The sequence below is a fragment of the Ranitomeya imitator genome, chromosome 2 (genome assembly GCF_032444005.1).
Source record: "Ranitomeya imitator isolate aRanImi1 chromosome 2, aRanImi1.pri, whole genome shotgun sequence".
Lineage (NCBI taxonomy): Eukaryota > Metazoa > Chordata > Amphibia > Anura > Dendrobatidae > Ranitomeya > Ranitomeya imitator.
The window spans coordinates 492,129,463-492,155,731 of NC_091283.1; positions in this window are offsets into that span (position 1 = coordinate 492,129,463).

Genomic DNA, 26,269 nt, shown 5'->3' on the forward strand with positions numbered 1-26,269 from the left:
TCAAACAGATACACAACTAGGGTAAAAGGTTAAATACTTTGGGTACTACCCAAACAGGTACACAACATGGGTAAAAGGTAAAAAAGTTGTTACTAGGTCCAAGACAAATAGTTTAAACTCTCTCATCCTGCTACTGTATTCTTCCTTCGTGTGAAATAAAATATTCTGCAAAGTGATCCCGAATTCTGGAAACAGTGGCAGAACTATACGTTATGTTGCTATAATCAGCCAAGGTGGTTTGTTCAGAGTGGTCCTCAATGGAAAGCTGTTCCTTGGATATAACATAATTGTGAAGGACAACACACGCTTTCACTACCTCATCCACAGTGTCTGTCTTCAAGTTAATAGATGTCAGTAGAACTCTCCATTTGGCGGTTAAGATCTCATACGCACACTCCACCATTCTCCGTGCACGTGTGAGTCGATAGTTGAAAATTCTTCTAGTTTGGGTTAAACCACGGCTGGAGTAGGGTTTCAAAAGATGTTCTGAAAGCTGAAAGGCTTCATCCCCAACACAAACAAAAGGCATTGGTGGCTCAGAGGTTTGAGGCAGTGGTCTGGGGGGGGGGGAGAAATTGAAAGGTTTGTCCATACAAATGTCGCCCCATAGAACACAGTTTGAAAACTTGAGAATCATTAGAGCGCCCATACGCCCCAATATACACCGCAACGAATTTGTAATCCGCATCAGCGATGGCCATCAGCACGATGGAAAAGTTCTTCTTATAGTTGAAATATTCGGATCCAGAACCTGCCGGTTTCACGATACGGATGTGTTTCCCGTCCACCGCGCCCAAGCAATTGGGAAACTGACACACTTCCTGGAATCTGTCAGCTACTTCCAACCAAGTCTGCATTGTGAGATGTGGAATAAAGTTTGAGCGCCCCCAGACACAGGGCCACGGGATACTCAGTACCGGTCCACTCTATCTCGATGCTGGGGTTGTCACGGTGGCTGGACCCGGTCCGTGACCCTGCTAAGGGGCGTCCAATGAAAGGGTGATTTAGTTTGTCAAGGATTCGTGATGCCACCTGTGGTATTCGGTCAGGATGACCGACGCTGCTTAGGGGTCCACTGAGGTGATGGAATGGCAGCTAGATGGTGTACCTTCCCACAGGTGAAGTATATCCCCAGGGCTTCCCAGTAGTGTAGGTGGCGATGGTGTGAGGCGCAGTTAATAACGAGGACACAGGGTCGCAGTCTCTTTACCTTTTACTGAAGGCTTCGGGATCCGCAATCCAGAGCACTGCTAACTGGGCTGGCTGAGTCCGGCCGGACCGAAGGCACATCCAGAGTTCCCTTTGCAGGTGGAAATCAGTGTCTACCAACTAGCGCCTGTGTGTTGTAGTTCTTCCCTGCTGAGCATTCGGGATAACCCCCGCAACTGTCGTATCTGTTCTTTCTCTTTCTCTCCGTCCCCCAAGTTATTGTGTGGATAGGATAGCACCCGTTTGACGGGAAAGCTCGGAGCTATTCTGGGACCCTAGAGATGCCCCTCTCCAACTTTGCCCCCTGTGTCTTCTTAGGTGATGTAAGGTAGAAGACAGCCAACCTAAAATCAACTGCCCTGCCGCTGTTCGAAGTAATGCTTGGAGTCTGTCACTTCCTCGGCGTTCCGGCCACCGACTACGCGCCTCAGTAGGATGTTGCCGATCTCGGGGCACGACTCCTACTGGATATCTCCTTGTGCTGCAATTTCGTTTCTCACTTCTCCACAATATCCTTCTTTTCGTGTCCTTCCTTAGGATGCCGCCGCAAGGTAGTGCAGGCGCGGCTCCGTAACATTCTGTCCTTTCTGCTAAGTACCTGCCAGGATCCCACCCCTGACAGGTCCTCCCTGGAACTCTCCCAGGCTGCGTTCTGTTCTAACTTCCTATCCGACCCCTAGTTTTACCAGTGTGAGGAGTGGCCTAATACATAGTGCCTTTTGCTCCCCCTAGTGGCCGGAGTGTGAAGTGTAATGTGTGACTGTGATACCTGGTTATGTGAACTCCTTTAGTGCAATCAGACATAACATCGCTCCCCTTAGTGGCAGAGCGACATTACTGCAACGACCAGGTCTCTGGGGCGCTGCACAATCATCGTGCAAAGAGTCCCACAGTGCACGGCAAGTGTACTTTACAATTCCAGAGATGGTTGAAATTCCCAGTCTGAACTGGAAATGTAGGGAAGACAGGGATTTGCCAGTAGCTAGGAATCTGTGAACAAAAGCAAGGCAGAAATTACTAGAAATTCAAAATATCAATCAATGAAAGTGCGCTACAAGAGTACAAAAAAAGAATGCTTACCGAAGAGTGACCATCAGACGCTCAGCAGGTGTAATGGAGAATCTGCAATAGGTATCACTCCTTATTAGATGTTCAACCCGCTCCACCAATACATCAAAGTTCTCAGCTTTCATCCGCACATAGCTGAAAAACTTTTCTGGGTCTCCTCGTAGCTCCATGTATAAAGTGGAAAAGACTCCCCGCGTCATTCTCTGTGCCGTCATGGGGTGGATCCACAAACGGCGTTAGCGCAGACGCATGATGCGCTGACTCTCTCGCTCCTTCTCAAGAATGATTGTTTTCAATTGATTCGCCTCCACGATGAAATCCACGTTGTTCTGCAGAATCTTCGCAATAATGACATCCATCTTGCTCTGTGTCTTGCTCCTCTCAAACCTGTCACTGATGGGCTGTAGGAACACTGTATATATAGTTACATTTACTGCTTTTCAGGGGGCGTTTTTAAAAAGCGGATCCGTAAAAAAACGGATGGAAAACCGGACTAAATGGATGACAACCGGATGAGACGGATCAGGTTTTCTGCCGGATCCAGACACCTGATCCGGCAGAAAACCGGATCCGTTTCATCCGGTTTTCACAAAATAAGCTGGATCCGGTGCTGCGGCGCGACAGCGGAACCGGCGTGCAGCAAAAAGCCTGATGTGTGAAAGTAGCCTAATCGGAGTGGCACTGATGAAAGATGAAGACAGCAGTTGGTAAGTGCGAAAATAAGGACAGGTAACTTACAATAAAAAAAATGCTGGAATGGTGCTTTAAGAAATCAAATGAGCTATGGAAAAAGGAGTTTTCTGGGACTTTAATAATGATGCCTTAATTTGGGTTGCATGAAGAGTGTAAGGCTATGTGTACACATTGCGGATTGGGGTGCAGAATTTTCTGCACAAAATCCGCATCTCCTGGCAGAAAACGCAGGTGCGGATTTGAAGTGTTTTTATGCGGATTTTGTGCGTTTTTGTTGCGGATTCTGTGCGGATTTCATGCGCTTTTTACCACTGCGGATTTCTATAATGGAAGGGTGCAGAAACGCTGCAAATCCGCACAAAAGAAGTGACATGCTACTTCTTTTAATCCACAGCGTCTCCGCACGGTATTTTCCGCATCATTAGCACAGCATTTTTTTTTCAAATTGATTTACGTTGTACTGTTAATCACTTTGCAGATCTGCAGCGTTTCTGCGTGGAAAAAAACGCTGCGGATCCGCAGGAAACGTGTGCACACAGCATTAGGGTCTTGTTCACACAATTAAATAAATGCATTTGTTGTGCGTTTTTTAACAGTAATAGTAAAATGCGTTAAGATTTCTAAAATACTTTTTTTCGTTGAGTATTTCGTAATTGTGATGCATTTTTTAAAAAAAACACAGCATGTCAATTCTTTCAGTGTTTTTTACTGCAGTTTTTCCCCAGATCAGAATGGTTTAGCAGTGATTAGAGCTAAAAATGCATCAATAACATAGCAAAAAAAAAGTATAAAAAATACACCAAAAACGCAAACATGTCAAAAACAACAAAAGGAACAAAGGTTCTTCCATTTCTTCTGTTCTGGCCTGGTTCTTTTTTACCATTTAGTTGCTAAATGCTTAAGCACATCTGGACATTGTGTTTACATACGTCCTGTGAAACCTTCGCTTGCGCCCTTGAAGTGGCCCACTTATGTCTCTGAGTAGTCCTACTCTCACTGATACAGTTACGCATAAATTCACTCATAACATTGCACTCTCGGCCTCCCTGCACGGCTCCAGGCAGAACTGAGAAACATTCCTAGAGCACTTACTCATGATGAGATCCCATAAAAGGAGAGACAAACCGATATCCTGCAATATAGCTAAAGGATTCCAAGTTTTTTAACCCTGTATACTAAATAATAATTCCCAAACCTTTATCTATATAACACCAACATTTTCCGTAGCCAGGGCCAGGACAAGAGGTAGGCAGGGTAGGCACCTGCCTTGGGCGCTACCTCCTGCCCCTCTGAGAGGGGCGCACTTTGGTGGAAAAAAATGACATTGCTGAATGCTGGAGCGTTGGTTCACAGGGGTGCAGTGTCAGTCACTGACACCATTCACCTCTCTCTGCCTGCGCCCCAGCCATAGCTCCCTCAATTGTATTTGTGTCAGTCAGATGCGAATACAATTGCTGTGAGTGCCGCCCGGGACTGGAGCAAAGGAGCTGTAATCATCCCCCTGCTCTGCCAGGAGCTCCATCAGAATGTAGCCTACTTTCGGCCTGCGCCCTGTTGGAGACATCGCCCACAGGGGACGTCGGATGACATGATACAGTGACATCATCACGCTATCCAGCGCCCACTGCTGTACTTCATAGAAGAGGAAGAGGAGACGGAGGCTGCACTCTACAGGAGCATGAATTAGATGAGAATAAGCCTTTTTCTCATTTGTCTTATATTAGTTTTGGGGCATAACAAGAGGGGATGGCTATGGGAACATACATGGGGCTGGCTGTGGGGACATACGTGGGGCTGGCTATAGGGATATATTGTACATGGAACTGGCTGTGAGAAATACATGGTGCTGCCTGTGGACACATATACGTGGGGCTGGCTGCGGTTACAGGTGCGTGGGACTGGCTGTGGGGACAAACAAGGAACTGGCTGTGGAGAAATACTGGGACTGGATGTAGGGACATAAGAGGAGCTGGCGATGTGGACATATACGAGGAGCTGGCTGTGGGGACATATACCAGGGGCTGGCTGTGAGGACATTATGAGGGACTGGCTGTGGGAACAAATACGTGGGGCTGGCTATGGGGACATATACCAGGGACTAGCTGTGGGGACATTATGAGGGGCTGGCTGTGGGTACAGATACGTGGGGCTGACTGTGGGGACATACTTGGGATTGGCTGTGGGGACTGTGAGATAGCACACTGAATGTGTTGGGGAACACTCACTTGGCAGCGGGATTAAAGGTACCGTCACATTTAGCGACGCTGCAGCGATCTAGACAACGATCCCGATCGCTGCAGCGTCGCTATGTGGTCGCTGGAGAGCTGTCACACAGACAGCTCTCCAGCGACCAACTATTCAAAGTCCCCTGGTAACCAGGGTAAACATCGGGTAAGCGCCGGCCGTAAGCACTGTGTAAGCGCCGGCTGGAAAGCACAGCAGTGACGTCACCGCTGTGCTCTGCTTTACGGCCAGCCGGCGCTGACAGTGCAGGGAAGCAGAACGCCGGGGGACGCGACACCGGAATGTAAGTATGTAGGGGATAAAGCCATCTTATCCGTGGGCGAAACGCGCGTCGGGGGTCGCATAGGTGGATCCCGTTCGGTGTGCCCTGTCCTGGTGCCTTGCATCGGTAAGTGTAGCTACGTGATATTTTCCCCTCTAACGCCACTGGGCATTGTTAATGTATTGGTGCACTTATATTCATGCACCTATAGCGGTATACTTTAACCGTTTCTTTGCACACTGGCTCCATGGACGGTGCACTCCGGGGATTGCCCACTTATGTACTATTTTAACCATCCTTGAGCACTGTATTTTTTCGTTATTATGACACTATTTATATTTACGCTTTGTATTTATACATGTAATTTAATAAAGTATTGTTATTTTTTCTGATTACCCTTATGCTCCTTGTGTACTCCTTATTCATATACTGTATAGGGGCTGTGGTGACCATATTGTTTAGGAGGCTGCGGTCATTATACTTTACATCTTTGCAGCTGCGTATACACCATAGTGTATATTGGGGGGTTATTGTGGATATCATACTGTTTTGGCTGGTGTTGTGATCATCATACTGTGTAGGGGGACAGTGTGAGGAGGACGTCTAGTTTGGAGAGGACAACCAGGTGGGCAGTATGTGGGCATACTATGAAAAGGGAGCACAGAATGGATATGAAGAGGGGGCAGCATGAAATGCGGGCACAGTATTTCAGTTTTTCTTTTTTATTAAATTTGCAAAAATTACTACATTTCTGTTTTTTTTTTCAGTCAAGATGGGGTGCAGAGTGTACATTAATGAGAAAAAAAATAATTTTTTGAATTTACCAAATGGCTGCAATGAAACAAAAATTAAAAGGGGTATGAATACTTTTCATACCCACTGTATGTCTATGGGTGCGAGTGACACAATGCACAACACTCAGATAATATCTATATATATTGTGGTGCAATATACGCCGTTGCCGGCAGCAGAGGAGATGGAGAACTTACTTTCTCAGCCTCCTCTGCAGCTGTGCTCCGATCCTCTCTGTGCAAGAGGCTCGGAGCACAGTAGCAGGACACTCAGCTCCCGCTCGCAGTAGAGCAGGAGCCAAGGGTCATTAGCATGTCGCATCCGATGCCATATACTAGTGTGACTCCCGGCCTTAGGGAACTTATCTAGGTGTATTGAGCACCTGGAGCCCCCCAGGTGCTTCACCGAAGTTTATAATGTAGAGCCGTGAAAATTTAAAAAAAATACATTTTTCCTGCAAAAGTCTTTTTTAGCTAAAAATGTTGTATTTTCACAAGGGTAACAGGAGAAAATTGACCTCAAAATTTGTTTTGTAATTTCACCTGAGTTCACCGATCCCCCATATGTGGTCGAAAACTACTCTTGAGGCACAGTGCAAAGCTCAGAAGGGAGGTAGCATCATATTACATTGCAGATTTTGTTGCATTGGTTTGAGGGTGCCATGTCACATTGGCATAGCCCCTCAGGTGCTAGAACAGCAGAACCCCCCATAAGTGACCCCATTTTACGAACTAAACCTCTCATTTAATTCATCTAGGGGTGCAGTGATTATATTGACACCACAGGTGTGTCAAAGAAATTTATACCATTGGTCAGTGAAGAAAAAATAATTTACATTTTTACCACAAAAATTGTGTGCTAGCCCCAAATTTTACATTTTCATACTGGAAAAATGGTAAAAATGACACCAAAATTTGTCACACAATTTCTGCTGAATGTAGAAATACCCCATATTTGGCTGTACAGTACTGCTTAGCCATACGGAGACAATTGGTAGGGATGGAGCGCTATTTGCCTCCTGGAGCCAAGATTTTCCTAGAATAGTTTGCGGACTCCATACACAGAGCCCCTAAGTGCCAGAAAAGCAGAATTCCCCCTCAAGTGACTCCATTTTGGAAATTATAACCCTTTGGGAATTTATCTACAGATGTAGTGACAATTTTGACTCCATGAGTGTTTTCCAGAAACATGCAGTAGTTGAAAATTGCCGAGTGAAAATTGCAAACTGCCGTTGTAGTGACCAGTAAATTATTCCCAGCTCATGTTTCTGGAGACATGCACCTGTAAATTAGGCAGGCTCTCATCACTACAGAAATGCTGAACATGTGGGCACTAAATGTGGTTTAGGCACACTGGGGCTCAAAAGGGAGGGGAAACATTTGGATTTGGGATCAGAGAATTTGGTGAATTTCTTTTGGGGTGCAAGGAGCCATTTTGCTTTTCCGGAGCCTTTGTGCTATCAGTAACGTGGAAGCCCCTGTACTTCCATTAACAGATGACGGACCTGAGTGGGGACTTGCTTTTTTGTGGATTGAGTTGAACCTTTTATTTGAAACATTTTACATAACATTTATAATCACATTTATCCAGTGCTCTACGCTGACCACTTTGGGGTTTCCATCTAAATCTCCGAGTGACGTGACAGATGAAACCCCCGATCCATTCACTACAATGAGGCAACATGAGTTACTCTGGACTCCATCTAGCCTCTGTTCAGCAGCGTCCCTCTTTTCAGAAATGCACAAAACTGTGGCCGACGGCACTTTTATGCAATCCTAAAAAGATGGACGCCGCCGGATCACAGGTCCTATGGCATCCACAGTGCCTCAATCTGCCTCATTATAGGGAATCTTCCGCCAGAGATCCGGTCTCAAACACGTATTTCAGAGATTTACATGGAAACCCTGGAGTAAGCGCTCAGCGCAGAACGCAAGATAAATGTGCGCCGAGCCTTACTACGAATTTGGGGTGCAGAATGAAAAAATCAACAGAAGGTGAAGAATTGGTTTTATTTATTTTTTATGCCATTCTTCATGCGGTACAAGTGATTAGACAACTTTATTCTTCGGTTTGGTGTGATCACAGCAGTACTAGATTTATATACGGTAATCCTATAAGCTTACAAAGAGCATAATGCCCCATAATAGATATACTGTCATCAAATTCATAAAAAAGTATAAACTTTATTAGCATGATACAATATTTTTAAGACAACAGTGATTAAACAATTATAAGTGATGAGGGTCGATAGATGATAAGATGGGGACAATTTCAGCAAGGAATACCCACATTAAAATATGTAAAGGTGCAACCCAAAACAGCACATAGTAAAATGCTAGATAGTGTAGGGCATACCAAGAAGCCTTAGAGATGTCAGGGGTGGGCAGGATTAGCCCCGTCCGGACCAATAAAGAGTTACTAATAAAAATTAAGGACCAGCTATCCTCTCCTGTAACTTCCCGCCCATATTGCAATTAGCCCATTTCAAGTCAGAAAAAAACACATCAATACAAAGTGCTGTAAGTGTTGCTTACCCATGTGTGGTTCAGTGCTGAGTATGTCCACCACGAGCCCCGACGCGCGTTTCGCGTACTGAGCTTCCTGGGGGGGCTGTATGGATTATTGCCTGTGTTGGGTCTTATAAATCCCCACTACAACTGTGTTTAATTGCAGCTCAGATCATGCGGCGCATGGGGGTGGGTCTCCCAGCCGGTATTACGCTCCTTCCGGCCATCTCAGCGGCGCACAGATAGGGAGTAAAGTTCCCGTGATGTCAGTAGTCTGTGCGTTGCTGTTACAGATGCCTTCTGGAGTGCAAACAGGAAGAGGACCCACCGCGCATGCGCACCACTGCCGCAGCCATTTTGGAACGGGGAAAACATACTAGCAAACTGTTAAGAGGAATAGATCACAGATAGCAAGAATCACATGCAGGTACATATATGGACAAAAAAGAATGGGGGAGGGAAAGGGGGATAAAAGGAAAAGGGACAAAAAAGGAGAAACACCTAGAGTCCACATACAAGTTAATGACTTGAGATTGTAGAAAGTGCATTGTTTATACAGAATCCATATCCATAGTAGAACTGTGCTGAGTCCGTAGCACTAAATTCAAAACTCCTGCAGTGCCAGACAGTGCTGAAAAATGCCAGTAATCATCCTCTTTATTTACTATTCAGTCAGCCAGACATCCGCTAGATGAACATATTTGCACGAAATTGGATATGGGAGTGTCAATGAAAAACTGCAACCAAGAAAACACAAATCAATAAATAAAACCACAAACAACAATTAAAAAAGGGAAAAAGGGGGTAAAAGCAAAATCGTTTATACTGAACACCACTATAAAAAAGGAACAAAAGACAGTTTTTCATTGAGGCCATGCGGGGTCATGGTCCCCAATTACACTATCCAGCGGCATTCTAGCTGTGCTAATGTATGCTTAGCGTCACCACCCCTAATACCAGGGTTAACCCGATCGATCCCCGTATTTTCAGAGCATCTGGGTTACAGTCATGATGAAGCCTAAAATGTCTCGGGATAGTTGTAAGCTCCGAGATATCGTTGGCATCCCTGGCGGCCATGATATCCCTAACATGTTCCCTGGCCCTGACACGGAATTTACGAGAGGTGAGACCCACATAAATTAAATTGCATGTACACAACGCATAGTAAATAACATGGGTGGTACTGCACGAAATGTAGCTCGTAATACGGTAGTCTCTACCCCCAACCGCTGTCGAGAATGTAGTGGCCCGCACGATTATCCTACACGCCTTGCAGGAGCCGCAAGGAAAATGGAGCGCCCCCACGTTAGGGCAATGGGGTACTCGCTACCGGGTCCTTCAGTTCTCGATGGGGATGTCACAGTGGCCCGACCCGGCCCGTGGCCCTTCGAGGGGCATCCAATGAAATGAAGAGTTTCTATGAGAATAGTGTTTGTGATGCCACCTGTGGTATTCGGTCAGGGTGACCGACGTTGCTTAGGGGTCTGCAGGGGTGATGTTATGGCAGCTAGATGGTATACCTTCCCACAGGTGAAGTATGTCCCCAGGGCTTCCCAGTGTATAGACGGTGGATGGTGAGAGGCGCAGTAAAGAACGAGGACACAAGGTTGCAGTCTCTTTACCTTTACTGGAAGCTTCAGTGTCCACAGTCCAGAGCACCGGATCACAGGGCAGGCAGAGTCCGGCCGGTCCAAAAGCAAATCCAGAGTTCCCCTTATCCAGGTGGAATTCAATAGCCTTCCTCTAGCGCCTGTGTATTGCAGTCCCACCCTGCTGAGCTTCTTGGTGAGGTCCTCACAACTATTGTAGATGTAACGTCTCTTTCTCTCTGTCCCCCTGATGTATAGGATAGGACAAACCCGTATGACTGATGGCCTGAGGCTTTTTACAGGGACTCTATCATGCCCCGGCCCCCACAAGTTGCCACCGTGCCTCTTGGGTATAAGGTCGGGCAGCCAACGTGGAATTAACTGTCCTGCCAGTCTCTGAAGTAAAGCATAGAGATCCTTACTCCCTCGGTGTTCTGGCTACTGGCTTCTGCGCCTCAGAAAGGAGGCAGCCTTTACAGGGCAGAACTCCTTCTGGTTTCCTCTCCTTTGCTATGACTTAGTTTCTCACTCACTACAAGACAATTCCCTTCTGATGTTTCTTTCTTAGGATGCTGCCGCACGTGGGGCAGGCGCAGCTCCGTGGACCCTCGTCCTAAGTCTGCATCTGGCTCCCTCTCTCTCAAGCCAGCTTCTCCCTCTGACTTCCTGTCCAGACTACCAGTTTTACCTAATTGTGACGAGTGCCCTAATAGATAGAAGCATGGCTCCCCCTGGTGGCCTGGAGTGTGAAGCGTGTTGTGTGGTTTGTGATACCTGGTAAGGTGATCTCCTTTATTGCCTTCAGACATAACATCACTCCCCCTGGTGGAAGAACGACATTACTGTAACGACCAGGACCCTGGGGCGCTGCAAAAACACCCCCACCTCTGACGTCCAGATCCAAACAAATTAGTGGGGGCTGACACATAATGGCTCCTTGCTAGCTGGTCTTTCAAACTTCTACCCCGTCTGGCAGTAAAAAGTGGACGATCAGGTAGAATTTCATTCAGGGTATATTCCGTTTTCAAAACCAACCAGTGTTTCTGCAAAATCTCCCAAATCTTATCCCACTTTTTATTAAACGTGGTGATAAATCTAAGTGGCTGATCCCTCTTAATAGGAATAGAAGCAGAAGATTTGCAGAGTAACTGATCTCTAGGGGTTCTCCTGGCATGAAGGAAGCCCTTAATATTCCTCATGCTGTAGCCCCGATCCTGGAAACAAGTTGAAAGATCCCGAGCCCGACACTCAAAGACCTCATCCGTGGAACAAATCCATTTAATTCGTAAGAATTGGCCTATTGGTATAGCACGTATAGTGGACATGGTGTGTGTTGAGGTGGAGTGTAGCAGGGCATTGACCGACGTCTCTTTCCGGAACACATCGGTCTGTACCCTGCCACCCTCACATCTGATAACCTTGATATCTAGAAAGCCAATATCACCTACAGCCACCCTATGCGTTAGGCGGATGTTATGATTGTTCTGATTAAGTCCACGGATGAAGTCCAAGAGGACAGGCTCAGAACCCTGCCAAATCATAAACACGTCATCAATGTATCTGTACCAGCACTGCACATGGGAGACGGCACACGCGCCCTCCCCAAAGATCTCCCTCTCCCATAGACCGAGAAAGAGATTAGCGTACGAGAGCGCACACGCTGCGCCCATTGAAGTGCTGCGAGGAAAGAACTGATCTTTGAACGTGAAAAAATTATGTGTCAAAATAAAGTGAAGTAGTTCCAGGATCAGGGAACGCAGTGAGAGATCAAGGTTACTCATGCCCAGGAAGAACTCCACTGCCTCCAACCCATACATGCTTGATGCTAGTATACAAAGATTCTACATCAACTGTCGCAAACAGTATGTCTGATTCTAGAGTAAGGCCATCCAGCTTCCTCAGGACACCCGTAGTGTCCCTGACATAGTAGGGGAACGACTCAACCAAGGGGTGCAAGAAATTTTCAATGAACTTACAAATGGGGTCGCATAACCCTCCCATGCCAGAGACAATCGGACGCACCGGGGGTTCCACTGGATCTTTGTGGACTTTCGGGAAAAGATAGAAGGAAGGGACTACCGGATATTTTACAAGCAGACCCTCAAAAACCCTCTTCGATATGGTCCCCCTATAGATTTACATAGGGTTTTTATGTTTGGCTTCTGTCACACACTAAAAGCCGCTTTTTATTGGGAACACAAGTTTTTGCATCACCATATTTTGAGAGCTATAATTTTAGACCGACAGAGTCATGTTATGGCTTGTTTTTTTGCGGGACGAGCTAACGTTTTTATTGGTACCATTTTCAGGCACATTAAATTTTTTGATCGCTTTCTATTCCTATTTTTGGGAGACAAAAGTGGACAAAAAACTGCAGCGCCCCAGAGACCTGGTCGTTGCAGTAATGTCGCTCTGCCACTAAGGGGAGTGATGGTACGTCTGATGGCACTAAAGGAGTTCACCTGACCAGGTATCACAGTCACACACTACATTTCACACTCCGGCCACCAGGGGGAGCAAAAGGCACTATTTACTAGGCCACTCCTCACACTTTGGTAAAACTGGGGGTTGGATAGGAAGTTAGTGAGAAGCTGGCTGGATTTTGTCCAGGCAACATCCCGTGGCAGGGGGTGTTGTGGGGAAGATTCAGAGAGGTCCCTGTCAGGCGTGGGAACCTGGCAGTGACTTAGCGACAAGGACAGATCGTTACAGAACCGCACCTGCACTACCTTGCGGCGGTATCTAAAGAAAGGACACGAAGCAAAGTATATTGTGGAGAAGTGAGAAACGAGATCAAAGCACAAAGGAGAACCAGTAGGAGTCGTGCCCCGAGATCGGCAACATCCTACTGAGGCACATAGCCGGTGGACAGAACGCCGAGGAAGTAACTGACTCCAAGCATTACTTCAAATACAGGCAGGACAGTTGATTATAGGTTGGCTGTCTAACATACATCACCTAAGAAGACATAGGGGGCAAGCGTGGAGAGGGGAGTCTCTAGGGTCCCAGAATAGCTCCGAGCCTTCCCGTCAAACGGGTGCGTCCTAGCCATAACAAACTGGGGGGATGAAGCAGAACATCAGAATAGAAACGACAGTTGTGAGGGCTATCCCGAATGCTCAGCAGGGAAGGACTGCAACACACAGGCGCTAGTTGGTAGGCACTGATTTCCACCTGCAAAGGGAACTCTGGATGTGCCTTCAGACCGGCCGGTCTCACACAGCCCTGTTAACAGTGCTCCGGATTGAGGATCTTGAAGTCACCAGTAAAGAGGTAAAGAGTCTGCAACCCTGTGTCCTCGTTACTGTGCCTCACACCATCGCCACCTACACTACTGGGAAGCCCTGGGGATACACTTCACCTGTGGGAAGGTATACCATCTAGCTGCCATTCCATCACCCCAGCGGACCGCTAAGCAGCGTCGGTCGCCCTGACCGAACACCACAGGTGGCGTCACGAACCCTTGACAAACTACCATCAACTCTTCCATTGGACGCCCCTTAGCAGGGTCACGGACCGGGTACAGCCACCATGACAACCCCAGAACTGAGACAGAGAGGACCGGTACCGAGTAACCTGTGGCCCTGTGTCTGGGGGCGCTCCAAAACAGCAATTCAGGAATTGTTTTTAAGGTTTTTTTTAGACCATTCTGTGTGTTATTTTTGCAATGCTTTATTCTGAGAGCTATAACTTTTTTATTTTTCTGCTGATGGAGCTGTATGATGGCTTATTTTTTGCAGAACAAGATAATATTTACCATTTTTATTTACATTTGTCTTTCTCATCGCGTTTTATTGCACTTTTTGTTCGGCGGTATGTTTGCCTCGTTTTTTATTTCATTATTTACGGTGTTCACTGAAGGGGCTAACTAACTTTGAGGGTATGTGCACACGTTGCGGATTTTGCCGCGGATCCGCAGCAGTTTCCCATGAGTTTACAGTACAATGTAAACTATGGGAAACGAAATCCGCAGTGCACATGCTGCGGAAAACAACGCGCGGAAACGCAGCGTTTTATTTTCTGCAGCATGTCAATTCTTTGTGCAGAATCCGCAATAGAAAACGCAGTTTTGCACTGCGGATTTATTAAATCCGCTGCGGAAAAATCCGCAGAGGAGCTTTCTACGTGTGCACATACCCTTATAGAGCTGATTGTTACAGACGCGGTGATACCAAATACGTGTACTTTTATTGTTTATTTTTTTATTTACATAAATAAATGTAGAGCAGGCGCTTGGTAAGCCTGCAGTGCTCTCAGACAGATCGGTGATCTGACAGAGTGCTGTGCAAACTGTCAGATCAGTGATCTTTGATGTCCCCCCCGGGACAAAGTAAAAAAGTAAAAAAAAAAAATGTCCACATGTGTAAAAAAAATAAAATAAAAAAATTCCTAAATAAAGAAAATATATATATATATTATTCCCATAAATACATTTCTTTATTTAAATAAAAAAAAACAAACAATAAAAGTACACATATTTAGTATCGCCGCGTCCGTAACAACCCAACCTCTAAAACTGTCCCACTAGTTATCCCCTTCAGTAAACACCGTAAAAAAAAAAACGAGGCAAAAAACAATGCTTTATTATCATACCGCCGAACAAAAAGTGGAATAACACGCGATCAAAAAGACAGATGTAAATAATCTTGGTATCGCTGAAAGCGTCATCTTGTCCCGCAAAAACCAAGCCACCATACAGCATTATCAGCGAAAAAATAAAAAAGTTATAGTCCTCAGAATAAAGCGATGCAAAAATAATTATTTTTTCTATAAAATAGTTTTTATCGTATAAAAGCGCCAAAACATAAAAAAATGATATAAATGAGGTGTCGCTGTAATCATTCTGACCCGAAGAATAAAACTGCTTTATCAATTTTACCAAACGCAGAACGGTATAAACGCCTCCCCCAAAAGAAATTCATGAATAGCTGGTTTTTGGTCATTCTGCCTCACAAAAATCGGAATAAAAAGCGATCAAAAAATGTCATGTGTCCGAAAATGTTACCAATAATAACGTCAACTCGTCCCGCAAAAAACAAGACCTCACATGACTCTGTGGACTCAAATATGGAAAACTTATAGCTCTCAAAATGTGGTAACGCTACAAATATTTTTTGCAATAAAAAGCGTCTTTCAGTGTGTGACGGCTGCCAATCATAAAAATCCGCTAAAAAACCCGCTATAAAAGTAAATCAAACCCCCCTTCATCACCCCCTTAGTTAGGGAAAAATTAAAAAATTTAAAAAATGAATTTATTTCCATTTTCCCATTAGGGTTAGGGATAGGGCTAGGGTTAGGGCTAGGGTTGGGGCTAGGGTTATTGTTAGGGCTAAAGTTAGGGTTAGGGTAAGGGTTAGGGCTAGGGTTAGGGCTAGGGTTAGGGCTAGGGTTAGGGTTACGGTTAGGGCTAGGGTTAGGGCTAGGGTTAGGGCTAGGCCTAGGGTTAGGGTTGTTTCTAGGGTTAAGGCTACAGCTAGGGTTGGGGCTAAAGTTAGGGTTAGGGTTTGGATTACATTTACAATTGGGAATAGGGTTGGGATCAGGGTTAGGGGTGTGTCTGGGTTAGAGGTGTGGTTAGAGTTACCGTTGGGATTAGGGTTAGGGGTGTGTTTGGATTAGGGTTTCAGTTATAATTGGGGGGTTTCCACTGTTTAGGCACATCAGGGGATCTCGAAACGCGTCATGGCGTCCGATCTCAATTCCAGCCAATTCTGCGTTGAAAAAGTAAAACAGTGCTCCTTTCCTTCCGAGCTCTCCCATGTGCCCAAACAGGAGTTTAGCCCAACATATGGGGTATCAGCGTACTCAGAACAAATTGGACAACAACTTTTGGGTCCAATTTCTCCTGTTACCCTTGGGAAAATACAAAACTGGGGGCTAAAATATAATTTTTGTGGGAAAAAAGATTTTTTATTTTCACGGCTCTGCGTTATAAACTGTAGTGAAACACTTGGGGGCTCAAAGTTCTCACAACACATCTAGATAAGTTCCCTGGGGGGTCTAGTTTCCAATATGGGGTCACTTGTGGGGGGTTTCTACTGTTTAGGTACATTAGGGGCTCTGCAAACGCAATGTGATGCCTGCAGACCATTCCATCTAAGTCTGCATTCCAAATGGCGCTCCTTCCCTTCCGAGCCCTCCCATGCGCCCAAACAGTGGTTCCCCCCACATATTGTGTATAATCGAACTCAGGACAAATTGGGCAACAAATTTTGGGGTCCAATTTCTCCTGTTACCCTCGGAAAAATACAAAACTCGGGGCTAAAAAATAATTTTTGTGGGAAAAAATGTTTGTTTTATTTGTACGGCTCTGCATTACAAACTTCTGTGAAGCCCTTGGTGGGTCAAAGTGCTCACCACACATCTAGATAAGTTCCATAGGGGGTCTACTTTCCAAAATGGTGTCACTTGTGGGGGGGTTTCAATGTTTAGGCACATCAGTGGCTCTCCAAACGCAACATGGCGTCCCATCTCAATTCCTGTCAATTTTGCATTGAAAGTCAAACGGCGCTCCTTCCCTTCCGAGCTCTCCCATGCGCCCAAACAGTGGTTTACTCCCACATATGGGGTATCAGCGTACTCAGGACAAATTGTACAACAACTTTTGTGGTCCAATTTCTTCTCTTACCATTGGGAAAATAAAAAATTGGGGGCGAAAAGATAATTTTTGTGAAAAAAAATGATTATTTATTTTTACGGTTCTGGATTATAAACTTCTGTGAAGCACTTGGTTTGTCAAAGTGCTCACCACACCTCTAGATAAGTTCCTTAGGGGGTCTACTTTCCAAAATGGTGTCACTTGTGGGGGGTTTCAATGTTTAGGCACATCAGTGGCTCTCCAAACGCAACATGGCGTCCCATCTCAATTCCTGTCAATTTTGCATTGAAAAGTCAAATGGCGCTCCTTCGCTTCCGAGCTCTGTCATGCACCCAAACAGTGGTTTACCTCCAGATATGGGGTATCGGCGTACTCAGGACAAATTGTAGAACAACTTTTGGGGTCCATTTTCTCCTGTTACCCTTGGTAAAATAAAACACATTGGAGCTGAAGTAATTTTTTTGTGAAAAAAAGTTAAATGTTAATTTTTATTTAAACATTCCAAAAATTCATGTGAAACACCAGAAGGGTTAATAAACTTCTTGAATGTGGTTTTGAGCACCTTGAGGGGTGCAGTTTTTAGAATGGTGTCACACTTGAGTATTTTCTATCATATAGACCCCTGAAAATGACTTCAAATGAGATGTGGTCCCTAAAATAAAATGGTGTTGGAAAAATGAGAAATTGCTGGTCAACTTTTAACCCTTATAACTCCCTAACAAAAAAAAATTTTGATTCCAAAATTGTGCTGATGTAAAGTAGACATGTGGGATATGTTACTTATTAAAGGGACACTGTCACCTGAATTTGGAGGGAACAATCTTCAGCCATGGAGGCGGGGTTTTGGGGTTTTTGATTCACCCTTTCCTTACTCGCTGGCTGCATGCTGGCTGCAATATTGGATTGAAGTTCATTCTCTGTCCTCCGTAGTACATGCCTGCACAAGGAAATGTTGCCTTGCCCAGGCGTGAACTATGTCGCCGCAAGATATACGGACATGCTGCGATCTGAAAAGACGCGCAGCATGTCCGGAGTCGCAGGGCCGCCGCGTGCGTGTTACCACGCATAGTGGAGACGGGATTTCATTAAATCCCCTCCACTATGCTGTAACATCTGGACGCTGCGTGTCTGACGCTGCGGCTCTATGCAGCGTCAGACACGCAGCGTTTCCTGCACGTGGAAACATACCTTAACAGGCTCATTGAGGTCTGAAACCTTGGTCAAAGTTATCTGTGCACACAAATCTCCTAGGGTGCCCAAATGTTTGTATCAACCCATTTTCCTTTTTGCAATTTTTAAAATGTAAAAACAAGACAATTGTTTTGTGTGCCTAAAATACAAAGGAAATGTGTCATCTGTAACTTTAGGCCTTTTAGATGTCATTCCATCTTCAACTTGCTTAAGTGTTCACAATAACGGTAATTTTGACCAGGGGTGCCCAAACTTTTCATGCCACTGTACATATAGATGTGTGTATACACAGATTACCTTCATACAGGTAAGAGCATACAAAGAGCACATACATACAGACACAATGTATATACACCAAACTCAGTTCTGCTACATCCATAGTCTCATCAGATTTGTTTACAGAGCACATACATACAGATACATGAATACACAGAGCACATACATACAGGTACATGCATATACAGAGCACATACATTCAGGTACATGCATATACAGAGCACATACATACATACATACACAGAGCACATACATTCATACAAACGTATGTGTAAACACAGAGCACATACATACAGACACTTGCATACAGAGCAGATAGATATAGACACATGTATACACAGAGCATATACATAAAGAGACAATGTATAAACACCAAACTCAGCTCTGCTATATCCATAGTCTCATCTTACAAGTAACCTTAATGTGCAATACCAAACTCAACCCTGCCTTGACTTTAGGTAAAGCTTAAAGGGGTTTGTCTGATAGTCAAATTGTTTCATTGTACAACATGAGGAAAACAAACTCAGCTCTGCTTCATCCGTGTGCAAGTGCTATAACATCATCATGATCATACTGGTAACAGGGTGATTGAAAGCCAGATCAGATCTGATTCATCCATACAGTGTAACAATCCAGGAAATATAGAACATACACACTCCGCTCTGCTCCATCTGTAAATGTTCTGTATCTCACCTGTAAGATGTAGCAGAGCTGAGCAGTGATTCTGTCACTTCATCAACATCCACCCAGCAATCTCCACTCTGCTACATATACTGTATGTAGTCTTATCATACATCAGTCTGCTACATCTGAAGTACACCACCCACAGACTTCAGCAGAGGATAACTCTCAGTCCACTCCGTAAATGATGCACCCCCACTATGCAACATTTTTTTTTAATTCTCAATTAAATAAATGCCAAAAGCAATCTCAGGTGTGACAAAACGTCCAACCACCGACGCTGTGTGCACTAGTCTCAGACCCTCCTCCAGAGCACTGCCCAAAAACTGCCCCAGGATAGTCAGGTGTCTAACCAGCTCAGGCTCTAGGGTAATGAGGACACACAGACACACACACACAGACATACACATATACACACACAATCAAGGATTTACCACTAATTTATAGTCTCTTCATTCTTCTGACTTTTGCAGAGTACAGAAGCTGTGGTGACATCATGGTCACATGACTGATTACATTATCCTGATGTCACCAAAGGTCCCGAAGCAGTCTCCACATTGGAAGCTGCACAGCAATCAGACATCTTGAATAATGGTGATGAGTAGAATCATAAAGTATATTAGAAACATGATTATATTAGTAAGATTAGTATTTAAAGGGATTGTCCAGGCTTGGGACATAGGTCTGGAGTCAGTCTATGTGACTGTAGACTGGTGACAACATGTGCTGTGCATGTTGCTACGATTCCCTGGTATTCTCCAGAATTGCTGGTGTGAGAGGGTAGTCACATGACCACAAGGATGCGATTTGCATACGTGAGGTCACACGCCAACTAGACATGCTAAGTTTCCCTCCTCACGTGCCGACTAGGCATGTCTAAATATTCAGCAGGGACACGGCACTCTGTGATGAAGTGAGAGTTGGTGCTCAAGTAGGGTATCCAACCCAACAGACAATTTTTAGCAATAACTTGGCACTCAGTCAGTTATGAAGTGAAGATTATCGGTTTTTATTGCACGTCCAGACACAGATTCAATGGTTAAACGTTTTCGGTCCTAGGCATGTCTAGTCGGCATGTTACTGCAAGTATGCAAATCAGATAAATGCAGTTGCATACTGAAAATATCGGTGACTGCAAATGCTTTCTGTTGTGAATTCTGTGGTCAAGCTCCCTCCTGTGGTCATGAGTGGTACTTCGGCTGGTTCTGTCTATGAGCTTCCTCTGGTGGATGTGAGTGGGGCTGCGGCTTCTGAGTTTCCTTCCTCAGGTGACAAGGTTAAGTCGTTAGGTGCTGCTCTATTTAACTCCACCTAGTTCTTTGTTCCTTGCCTCCAGTCAATGTTCCAGTATTGGTCTTGCTCTCTCCTGGATCGTTCTTGTGGCCTGTCTTCACTGCATAAGCTAAGTTCTGCTTGTGTTTCTTGGTTTGCTATTTTTTCTGTCCAGCTTGCTATTTTGGTTCGTCTTGCTTGCTGGAAGCTCTGGGACGCAGAGGAAGCACCTCCGTACCGTTAGTCGGTGCGGAGGGTCTTTTTGCGCCCTCTGCGTGGTTGTTTGTAGGTTTTTGTGCTGACCGCAAAGCTATCTTTCCTATCCTCGGTCTATTCAGTAAGTCGGGCCTCACTTTGCTAAAATCTATTTCATCTCTGTGTTTGTATTTTCATCTTTACTCACAGTCATTATATGTGGGGGGCTGCCTTTTCCTTTGGGGAATTTCTCTGAGGCAAGGTAGGCTTATTTTTCTATCTTCAGGGCTAGCTAGTTTCTCAGGCTGTGCCGAGGCGCCTAGGTCTGGTCAGGAGCGCTCCACGGCTACCTCTAGTGTGGTGTGATAGGATTAGGGATTGCGGTCAGCAGAGTTCCCACGTCTCAGAGCTCGTCCTATGTTATTAGTAACTATCAGGTCACTTTGTGTGCTCTTAACCAACAGGTCCATTGTGTTTCTGAACCACCAGTTCATAACAGCTTTCACAATTAAGCAGAACATAGTCACAGAATGCAGACTTTTGCCCCAAGCCTGAACAACCCCTTTAAGCTGAAAGGGGATCGTTGCTGTACTTTTAAAGAGGGAAGGAAAAAAAGAAGACATACTTACTACCAGAATCTGCTGCGCTTAAATAGTTTCCACAAGGACAGAAGCAATGACCCCTCTACCAACAAGCACCTGTCCCTGCAGCTAATCTGTGGCCAGTGGAGAGGTCAATGTTAATCGCATTATAACTTCCGATCCAGGAGAGTGGACTCCAGTGGTACGCAGATCCTCTATTTTAATTCTCCAGGCCGGCTTCCCCTTGTGAACTTTAAAAATATAGCGGAGAACTCCTTTAGTTGCTAGAAAACAGCTGAACCCCTTTAATTGTTAGAAAACAGCTAATCCCCTTTAAATACTTCCAAATGCTCCCAGATGTCTGTGTGTTATAGATAGACCCAGCCATGTATATTACTAGTTAATTGGATTTGAAAAGGCAGCATACTAGAAGGATCGTAAACCTCTAAAGACTTATGTGTTTATGTGTCTGTGGTAGGAAAATCAGATTGTAATCACCACTGGGTCAATAAACGACGTAAATGGAAAACACCTTCCAAAAAGCATCCCTTCCCAAATAAACATCCAAAATATCCTGGATCCCTGATTCGCCCTTTTAGTTGTATACAGGGGAGTAACTTGAAGTTCCTGTGCCTTGTACCTCAGGGGTGCAGCAATACGGGGTGAAGAGAAGGCAGTGCACCAGCGCCCTTGACACATATTATAAATGACACATAGTAGGTGGGAATCCAATTACCGTATACATTCCGCATTGGAAGTCATATATGTTCCTCTCAAAGCCTGATGACATCTGTTACAGCGCTGACCGGCAGTGCTAAGACAATTGTAGGCAAAAGAGGCAGTTGCCTAAGGAAAAACTGCTTCACTGAATTGTATGTTTGTTCTAATGATCCAATACATTAGTTTGCCACAGGTATTTCAGAAGAATAAGTTTCTTGAGAGGAGCTTTTGATTGTCTTCACCCTGTTCATTTAGGCTAGGTTCACATTGCGTTAGGGCAATCCGTTAAGCGCATAGCCGAAAATGGACGTGCTAGCGATGCGCTACAGGCAGAAATAACATTGCTGTCAATGGGTGTGCTAACGGTGGCATATCCGTGGTTGGATCACTGTGTATGGGCACTGTGTATGGGACACCGTCTTATTGGAGCATGGTGTAAGGTGGCATATCCGTGGTTGGATCACTGTGTATGGGCACTGTGTATGGGACACCGTCTTATTGGAGCATGGTGTAAGGTGGCATATCCGTGGTTGGATCACTGTGTATGGGACACCGTCTTATTGGAGCATGGTGTAAGGTGGCATATCCGTGGTTGGATCTCTGTGTATGGGACACCGTCTTATTGGAGCATGGTGTAAGGTGGCATATCCGTGGTTGGATCACTGTGTATGGGCACTGTGTATGGGACACCGTCTTATTGGAGCATGGTGTAAGGTGGCATATCCGTGGTTGGATCACTGTGTATGGGACACCGTCTTATTGGAGCATGGTGTAAGGTGGCATATCCGTGGTTGGATCACTGTGTATGGGCACTGTGTATGGGACACCGTCTTATTGGAGCATGGTGTAAGGTGGCATATTCGTGGTTGGATCTCTGTGTATGGGACACCGTCTTATTGGAGCATGGTGTAAGGTGGCATATCCGTGGTTGGATCACTGTGTATGGGCACTGTGTATGGGACACCGTCTTATTGGAGCATGGTATAAGGTGGCATATCTGTGGTTGGATCACTGTGTATGGGGCATTGTATTGACACTCAGACACTTTCTTATTAGAGCACTGTACATAGTGGCCCTCTGTGGTTGAATCACTGCATGTGGCGGCACTCTGTGGTTAGATCATTGTATATGAGGCATCCCCATATTTCAGTACTGTATCTAATATCAGTGTTAGGGTTGGCGGAACGCACCAAATATATTGTTTATTAAAAGGAATTGGTGCGTTCGCAACCCGGGATCCACCGTGCAGGAAAGTACCTGCTGCTAAATAATGGCGGCTCTATATGGCGGTATATACTAACTCTGTTAGCTTCACAGAGTAACCGCGAGAGGTGAGCTCTGTGCCCTGTTAGACTTTCACAGAGGCACAGGCCAACTACCCAGATGTGAGCAGTGAGTGGTCATGCATGCATACTCAATCTCCTCGCCGGAGGAGCCAGCATTCTAGGGGCTTATTTCAGCCGGGTCCCTGAACACATTTATACACAATCTCCTCGCCGGAGGTGCCAGCATTCTAGGGGCTTATTTCAGCCGGGTCCCTGAACACATTTATACACAATCTCCTCGCCGGAGGTGCCAGCATTCTAGGGGCTTATTTCAGCCGGGTCCCTGAACACATACAAACACATGACCATATTGGCGCAAAGCATATAGCAAAAGACGATACTAGCGCATGGCCGTGCGGTCATGCGCAGTTTATATAGTTGCAGCACAGGAAGCTGCTACTGAAGTTTTTGCCCTTTCAGGACCTTCCAGAAGGACCAATGGAAAGTGCTGCAGTACCTGAGCATGTTTTGCCCTTTCAGGACCTTCCAGAAGGACCAATGGAATGTACTGCAGCACCTGAGCATGTGACTGAACATGTGGCCCTCGACCTCCAATGGGAGACCCTGCCCTGGGCATGCTCAGTGTGAGTAAACAAGGACTTAGTCCCAGAGAGGCTCGCTCGCCGCAGATCAGTGCAGGGTACCATAGGAAAGCCAGAAAAGGCAGTAGTGACCCTATGCACCGAATCAGCCCCAGCGAGACGCTGGGAGCGACGTCTCCGCTGAGCAGAGCCCACTGCGGCCGATACCGAATGGGAGACCGCAGCAGACACGGATCGAGATTCCCCCTGTGCAGCAGAGGAAACTCGACTCCTAACAATCAGTCAGTGATTCAGTCACCTATATAGGGTACTCTCTTCCTGAGGCACGGTATATTGGGTACCCTTTCATTGGAGCACTGTATATGAGGCAATCTTTGGTCATGTAATGTGGCGTGGGGCAGTAGCCGTGGGCGAGGTACTCGTCTCTTACGCCCCAGCATGTTAACTGAAGTTAAGGGCCCTGGCTGGGTATGTGGACTTTGTCTACGAGGGTACTACACCCTTACAGCCGGTATGCTACCACTGACTTTGGTTAGTCAGGACCAGATGTTGATAACTATAATGAGGGAAACCACCAGTCAAAATTAAACTTTTTACTTAACAATTACTTAATGAGGATTATGTACAAAATATAGCAGGTACACAATTTTTCATAGACATTTCTTTGTCATAACTCGCTTGGTTTCTGTCTCCGCTCCACTAGTTCACCTGCCCTCACCGCAACCCAGCACAGTACCACGGTACAGTAAGTGAGAGTCCTATTTTCTACCCGCGACTCCACGTCCTCTTTGCTCTTGACCCCTTTACCACCCCAAGCCTGTTTTCACCTTCATGACCAGGCCCAATTTTACTATTCTGACCAGTGTTAGTTTCTGAGGTAATAACTCTGGAATACTTCACTGGATCCCACTGATTCTGAGGCTGTTTTTTTTGTGGTATATTGTATTTCATGATCATGACAAAATTTGTTCTATATGACTTTTGTTTATTTGTGAAATAAATGCAGATTTGGAAAACATTTTGAAAGTGTCGCAATTTTAACTTTTAATTCTTATGCCCTTAAACCATTGAGTTTTGTCACAAAAAATAGTTAAATAATAACATTTCCCACATGTCTACTTTACATGAGAACACTTTTTGAAACATATTTCTTTTTGTTAGGAAGTTATAAGGGTTAAAGTTCTAATTTTTCTCACCAAATTTACAAAACCATTTTTTAAGGACCACATCACATTTGAAGTGCCTTTGAGGAAACAGCAAATACCCAAAAGTGACAGCATTCTAAAAACGGCACCCTTCAAAATGCTAAAAACCATATACGAGAAGTTTATTAACCCTTTAGGTGCTTCACAGAAATTAATGGAATTTAACTTTTTCACATAAATTTAATTTTAGACCAAATTTTTTTTCTATTTTCGCAATGGTAACAGGAAAAAAACAACTCCAAAATTTGTTTTTCAAACAAAACACGCTGATACCCAATATGTGAAGGAAAAAATACTGTTTGGGCGCACAGCAGGGCTTGGAAGTGAAGGAGCGCAATTTAACATTTTTAATGCAAAATTTGATGGAATAATTAGCGGACGCCATGTTGCATTTGGAGAGCCCCTGATGTGCCAAAACAATGGAAACCTCGCACAAGTGAACCCATTTTGGAAACTAGACCCCTCAAGGAATGTGTCTAGGTATGTAGTGAGCAAGTGAGCACCTTGAAACCCCCAGGTGCTTCACAGAAGTTTATACCGTAGAGTCGTGAAAATAAAAAAAATCACATTTTTCCCACAAAATTTTTTTTTAGCCTACCATTTTTTTATTTTCACAAGGGTAATAGGAGAAAATGGACCCAAAATTTGTTGTGCAATTTCTCCTGAGTATGCAGATACCTAATATGAGGGGGTAAAACACTGTTTGGGTGCATGGCAGAGCTCAGAAAGGAAGGAGTGACTTTGATGGAATGGTCTGCGGGTGCTATGGGGTGTGCATTATACTATGTGGAAGATTATGGGGTGCATTATACTAAATGGGCAAAATGCTGCCTACTCACATCGCCCAGTGAAAACTGCAGATATGCTGCTGATGACATGATACTGTATGGGGACAGATAAAATAAATAATGTTCTGTGCCCATCATTCTTTCTCAGCCGGTGTAAAGAGGCCTGGAAACTAGCATCGAATGACTTCAATATTGTTGATCATGCTCATTTAACAGCCGGAACGCAGCGCATGTAAATACAACCAAAAGGTTTGTATGATCGTGCAATATGTTAGCATTTAGGGCCCCACTTCAAACTTTTGCCCAGGGCCCCACTTGGTCTAAAACCGTCCCTGCCTCTTACAGTTATAAACTCGGGGCCGTACTGCTAGGCATCCTGTACCAGGACCCATCTCCGGTTGACCACTCTGTCCTTCTATTTGTTTTCCTTCGCCTTTAATCAGGATGACGCTATCCCTGTCTCCACTCACGTCAGGAACACCCACACCACATGGCTCTGCTGACTAGTCAGACCTTAGGTCTGCTTCTGTG